The following is a 6,564-nucleotide window of genomic DNA, read 5'->3' on the forward strand; positions in this document are numbered from 1 at the left end:
AAAGAGATATTTGCACACCCATGTTCATTGCGGCATTATTCACAATAGCCAAGATTTGGAAGCAACCTAAATATATATGACAGATGAATGGATAAATAAAATGTGATATACACGATATACAGTGGAATATTATTCAGCTTTAAAAAAGGAAAGCCCTGCCAAATGCTACAAAACCTTTAGGACATTACACTAACTGAAATAAGCCAATTATAAAAATATAAATGATTCCACTTATATGAGATATCTACAGTAGTCAACTCTTGGAAACGGAAAACGGAATGGTGGTTGCCAGAGGCAGAAAACATGGGGATAATGGAAGATGTTAACAGATACAGAGTTCAGTTTTGCAAGATGAAAAGGTGCTATGGACCTGTTGCACAACAATGTACATATAGGTAATACTATTGTACTATACACGTAAAAATGGTTAAGATGGTAAATTTTATGTTTTTGCCACTTACAAAAACCCATATAATTGCCAACTTCTCATTATGTAAAACATGTATATTGTTTTTAAAACCAGCCAATCAACCAACCCTGTACTTCATTAGCTTTTTATAAAAGATAGCACATTTTACAACCAAATAATAGACACAACCTAATCTCAGAGTAAAAGATAACACTCTGGACTGGAGCTCACCTCTCCCGGCTGTGGGATGCCGAAGCCATGCAGATGCGGAGCAAAGTGGGCAGCTGCTGGCTGTGAGGAGGCTGTGGAAGGTGTGAGGAGGATGTGCATTAATAAAAATATCCACAGAGAACACTGAAAACTCAGTGGATTCAAAGTCCATTAAAAATTTGGAACCGAAGATCATACACAGAAGCAAATCAATGGGCTCTGGAATATCCTTGGACAACAGTTACAAAATGGATTGTCCTGAAATGAGTGTATGTATTATATAATAATTAATGATAAGAATAAGTGGAATCATAAAAGCACTGGAATGGCATCTTGGTCTGATACAGATGTTGATGTGGCAAACCTCAGGGAAACACTCACAAACTTGAAATATGAAGTCAGGAATAAAAATGATCTTACATGTCAAGAAATTGTGGAATTGATGCACAGTGTTTCTTAAGAAGATCACAGCAAAAGGAGCAGTTTTGTTTGTGTGCTTCGGAGCCATGGTGAAGAAGGAATAGTTTTTGGAACAAATGGACCTGTTGACCAGAAAAAGATAACAAGTTTTTTCAGAGGGGATTCTTGTAGAAGTCTAACTGGAAAACCCAAGCTTTTCATTATTCAGGCCTGCCATGGTACAGAACTGGATTCTGGCATTGAGACTGACAGTGGTATTAATGATGACATGGCGTGTCATAAAATACCAGTGAAGGCCGAATTTTTGTATGCATATGAGACATCATTTGCTAATAAATTGAGACTGGAGAACCAAAGAAAGATAGGAGTGAGAGATGACCCTAAGATTCTTTACCAACTCAGTGGATTAAATGCCATTTACTATGATGGAGAACACTATAGAAGGAGTATAATTGGAGGAAGGTGAGAAATAAGAAGTTCACTGTTGGTCACTTTAAATTTGAGATGCTTGTGCAATATCCAATCGGATATTAGAAGTAATCTATAGTTCAAAGAAAATTCTGAGCTGGAAAAATATTTTGGGTATAATCAGCAGATAGGAGTTATTAAAGTCTTGAATTGCAAGCGTGAGTATAGGTAGAGAAAAGAAGAGATTGAGGACTGAGTCCTGGGTACTTCAACATGTAAAAGTCTGGAAGAGAAAGATAATACAGCAAAGGAGGCTTAGCAATAGTGGAATGGGGGACTTCATGGGGGATATCTTCAAAGTCAAGTAAAGACACGTTTTCAAGGAGAAAGTGAATAACTCTATCATGACCTCTTGAAATGAGGACTGAATATTGACATTGACTTTGGCAATGTCAATATTGGACGTCTTTGGTAATCTGAATAAGAGTTGTCTGTGTGCAGTGATGGGGAGTAAGGCTAAATTGGAGTGGTTCCCAGAGAGAACTAGAGGTAAAGAGAAGATCGCATCTATAAACAATTTTTTCAGGGAGCTTCTATGAAAGGGAAAACCATGGGATCTCCGCTACAGGAAGATGTGGCATCTTGGGATAATGTTTTATTTAAGATTATAAATGTTATATCATGTTTTTATGTGACTGGAAAAGAACTAAACATCTAGGAATTATAGTGGATAATTATAGAAGCAAACACTGTGAGTAGGCAAGAGGGGATTGAATGCAGTGCCTGAGGGGATGGTTTGACCTAAAATAGGCACATTGCTCTTCCTAAACAGTAATAGGAAGGGAGGCAGTGGCTATGAGCTCTGAAGGATGCAGGTCAGCGGATTTGGTCAGATAAGAAAATTCTCTTCTGATTGCTTCTATTTTCTCAATAAAATCAGAAGCAAGGTCACCTACTGAGAATCTAAGTTTGAGAAAGGCAAAGGTTTAAGGACAGGAAAACTGTCTTCTCTGGAAGTAAGAGAAAGGTTGACTAGAAAAATGTGGTAGAATACATATTTCAATGTTTTATCCATGTCATTAACTTTACATAAGATAGTATGTATTCAGCAAAAAGGTAAAAAAACACCTGAGGATGAACTAACTTCCACCTGTTCCCGTTTCTGAGTAAGCTAGAATGTCAGGTCCATGAAGGAAGGGATTGTTGCCTACTTTGTAAAACAAAAAAAAATCACTGTGCATAGAACATTGTAGACATAGTAGATGCTCAAGAAACATTTAATGAATGAATCATGAATGAGGAGGCACTGTATCTCAATTTTTTGTCATTGCTACAGATGGTCTTCACACTCACAAATATTTACCTTCTCACCTTATCCTAGCACATTTTTAGTAGCCCTTTCCTTATTTTTTTTAAATATATGGCCATTTTTAAGAAAGCATTTTGTGGTTTACATTCATCTATTTTTCATTCTTCAAAATGTTGTTTTGCAATATCTAATGGACAGTTTAAAAGCTTCATGAACGAAAAGGCGCCTTTTGCCAAAATTAAATGAATGCAAAAGAATGAAAAGTTTGGGTTGAGTTCAAAATTTTAAGCTCCCTAGGAAAATGAATGCACAAAACTTGTGGTTTTCATTTCCCATATTCTTATATTAAACATATGAAATTCGAGAGTTCTGACTGAATTAGAAAAGTTAAAATTTGAGGACAAATTTCTGATGATAAAATGTTCTAAAGACCCTTAAACCCAAATCTTACTAAATAGCCTGACTAGCAATCGTATTTTTTTATTTCAATGTGTTTATTTTTCTACAACAACAGTAAAAATTTTACTAAATCCCAGGCTATCTGTAATTACTTCACAGAAATGAATGGCTCTGTATGTTTATTGAGAAGAGAACAGAAGATCTGCTACTCTTCAACCACTGTAGGATATTAATCTTCCTCTTTCTCATAAAACTGTCTAACAAACATAAGAAAAATATAAAATTTTGCTAGCAAATACAGAAATGCAAGTAAAAGCAATAAGGCAGCATTTTCATCAATTAAAAAGGTAATGAACATCACTATGTATTTAGGTTTTTCATATTGTTATAATTTTCTTAGGATACATTTTTCAGTATGGAATAATTGAATGAAAATCTGGAGGCCCGGGGCAGTGGCTCATGCCTGTAATCCCAGCACTTGGGGAGCCCGAAGCGGTGGATCACCTGAGGTCAGAAGTTCAAGACCAGCCTGGCCAACATGGCAAAACCCCATCTCTACTAAAAATATGAAAACTAGCCAAGCATGATGTCATGTGCCTGTAATCCCAGCTACTCGGGAGGCTGAAGCAGGAGAATTGCATGAACCCAGGAGGCAGATGTTGCAGTGAGCCGAGATCGTGCCACTGCACTCCAGCCTGGGCAACAGAGTAAGACATAAAAAGAAAGAAAGAAGGGAAAGAAGAAAGAAAGAAAGAAAGAAAGAAAGAAAGAAAGAAAGAAAGAAAGAAAGAAAGAAAGAAAGAAAGAAAGAAAGAAAGAAAGAAAGAAAGAAAGAAAGAAAGGAGGGAGGGAGGGAGGGAGGGAGGGAGGGAGGGAGGGAGGGAGGGAGGGAGGAAGGAAGGAAGGAAGGAAGGAAGGAAAGAGAAAGAAAGAAAGAAAAAGAAAGAAAGAAAGAGAAAGGAAGGAAGAAGGAAGGAAGGAGAAAGGAAGGAAGGAAATCTGGAAATACATAGATAAATTACTTCAGAAAATGTAACAAATTACTATACTGAAAGCACAAATTTTATAACATCTTGCCATCATAGGCTTCTTGTCATTTAATTTTTTTAACTTAATATAGTAAAATTTACTCTTTTTGGTGTACATTCTATGAGTATTGACAAATGTATAGTGTCATGTAACCACATCACAATCAATATATATAACAATCCATCACCCCAAAAATGCCTCTTTTTATAGTCAACCCCTTCCCACCCAGCTCCTGGCAACAACTGATCTGTTCTCTGTACTTGTAATTTGTCTTTTTCCACAATGTCATATAATTGGGCTTACACACTATTAAGCCTTTTGAGCTTGGCTTATTTCACTAACATAAGACATTTGAGATTCTTCCATATTGTTGCATGAATCAATCATTTTTTTCCTTTTTTCACTGAGCAGTGTTCCATTTTGCGGATGTACCAAAGTTGAATATCCATTGATCAGTTGAGTTGTTCACAGTCTTTGGTGATTATAAATAAAGTCACTGTAAATATTTCCGTATGGGTTTTTGTGTGAACCTAAGATTTATTTCTCTTGAGTTAATTGGCACTTTTTAGAAGAATTATTTATCATATTTATTTTATTGCATTTAAGTATCCCTGCTACAAATTCAAGTTTTCCCAGGGGATATTAGTATCCCAGTCGGTGAGAAACATAAGCTTAGGTAAAGTCATATCCAAGATAATTGTACATAAAACTCTGAGCACTTAGTTTAAATTTGGAAAGTGCTAGAGATACAAAGAAATCCTCAAATATAAAATTAATTGTGAAGCTTTAAATTATTGAGACTAGTTAATGTGCATTTTTTTGTTTTTTAATAAATGACTCCAACTTTCAAAACTTAACTTTGAATGCTTCTGTTGGTTGTAGGGAAATATGTAAGAAGACATAAAAAGTTTTTGAATGTAAAGTTTCCAAAATAACTTGAAATTTGAATGATCAGTGTTAATTTCCAATAATCTTAATTCTAAAAATAAGATAATAATAATTGTCTTTGTCTATAAGAAGCTTACAGATGCACTGGGGAAGTTTATCTTGTGCTTGGAGAGTGAAACAACAATCCAGGACAGAAGGTTAAAAATAACAAATGAGTACAATAGTTAATAAGTACTAATGGAGTTCAGAGATATAGGATACTTCATTTGAAGTTGCTGGCTTCTTCTATAACTGGTACACTTTGGAGTGTGAAGACAATTTAGACAGGCTCTTTGTATTGATTCTTTTCTCTGTCCTTGTAAAGAACTATAATGAGTTACAATGTCACCCAAGATAATTAGAATACCCCTTTGGCACTCAAATAGCAAAATATACTTGTCTGTGTATCCAGAGTACATCAAGTGTCCTCTTCTAAAACTGTCTGGTAGTATTACCCATATGATAGATTATGTAATGCTGCTATTAAATTTGGAGAACATTAACAGAGGAGGATGAAGGACTAATGAGTCATTCCCAAGTAAAGCCATCTGATTCTATTTGTACAACAGACTAATAAAAATCAGATGTAGCTAAGTCTCAATTCAGATATAATTTTACAGGCGGAAAATAATAGTGTATTTTCATAATACCAAAGAGAATACACTTTCGGCAAGTTTCCCAAAATATGTTTACCTAGCATATCGTATGAGAAAAAGTATCAGACTTGAAATAAAAATATTTTTGTACCCAAAAGCACATAAACAAGCACATATGCTTCTTTTTGTTTCTCCCTCCCTTTCCCAGTTTTCTACCTTCCTGCTACTTCATCTCCACCCATCTTCCTTCCCATGGATACACACCACAAATGTGCACAAAGTCATCAAAAAAGCATATTTATTTTTAAGCTTAGAACATTTGGTTCCTAGACATCTAATCACCAAGAAGCATAAAACTATTTTATATTAATTACTGAATTTTAAATATGTGAAATATAGATAGATGATGATGATGATGATAGACTGACAGACAGATGATAGATAGATAGATAGATAGATAGATAGATAGATAGATAGATAGATAGATAGATAGGAGTCAGCCCTCTGTATCTGTGGGTTGCACATCTGTGGATTCAACCAAATGTGGATCAAAAATACTTGAAAAAAATAAATGATTGTAATGGATGAAACAGTTATAATACAGTGCAGTGTGCGATGAAAGAGGGAGAGTAATGCCTAGTGTGTAATGAGAGCACAGAGAAGTATCACCCAGCCCAGACTGAATTAGTAAAATCTCTAAAGGAGACAGATAATCCATGAGTTGAGTCTTGAAAAGGTAAGCAGAAGGAAGGCAATCAGATGACACAGCAGATAAGAAAAACTGATTTTGTGGAACTACAAGTGGTTTTATAAGGCTGCCATGTAAGCTGCATTCAGAGGTCTATAATAAACTGGAA

At 35.3% G+C, this 6,564-nt stretch overlaps 1 pseudogene; it reads left to right on the top strand.

Annotated features, from left to right (window-relative positions):
* Positions 1–816: 816 nt before the first annotated feature.
* On the top strand, positions 817–1,505 carry LOC100448837 (caspase-3-like; annotated as a pseudogene).
* The last annotated feature ends 5,059 nt before the right edge of the window (positions 1,506–6,564 follow it).

The sequence above is a fragment of the Pongo abelii genome, chromosome 1 (genome assembly GCF_028885655.2).
Source record: "Pongo abelii isolate AG06213 chromosome 1, NHGRI_mPonAbe1-v2.0_pri, whole genome shotgun sequence".
Classification (NCBI taxonomy): domain Eukaryota; kingdom Metazoa; phylum Chordata; class Mammalia; order Primates; family Hominidae; genus Pongo; species Pongo abelii.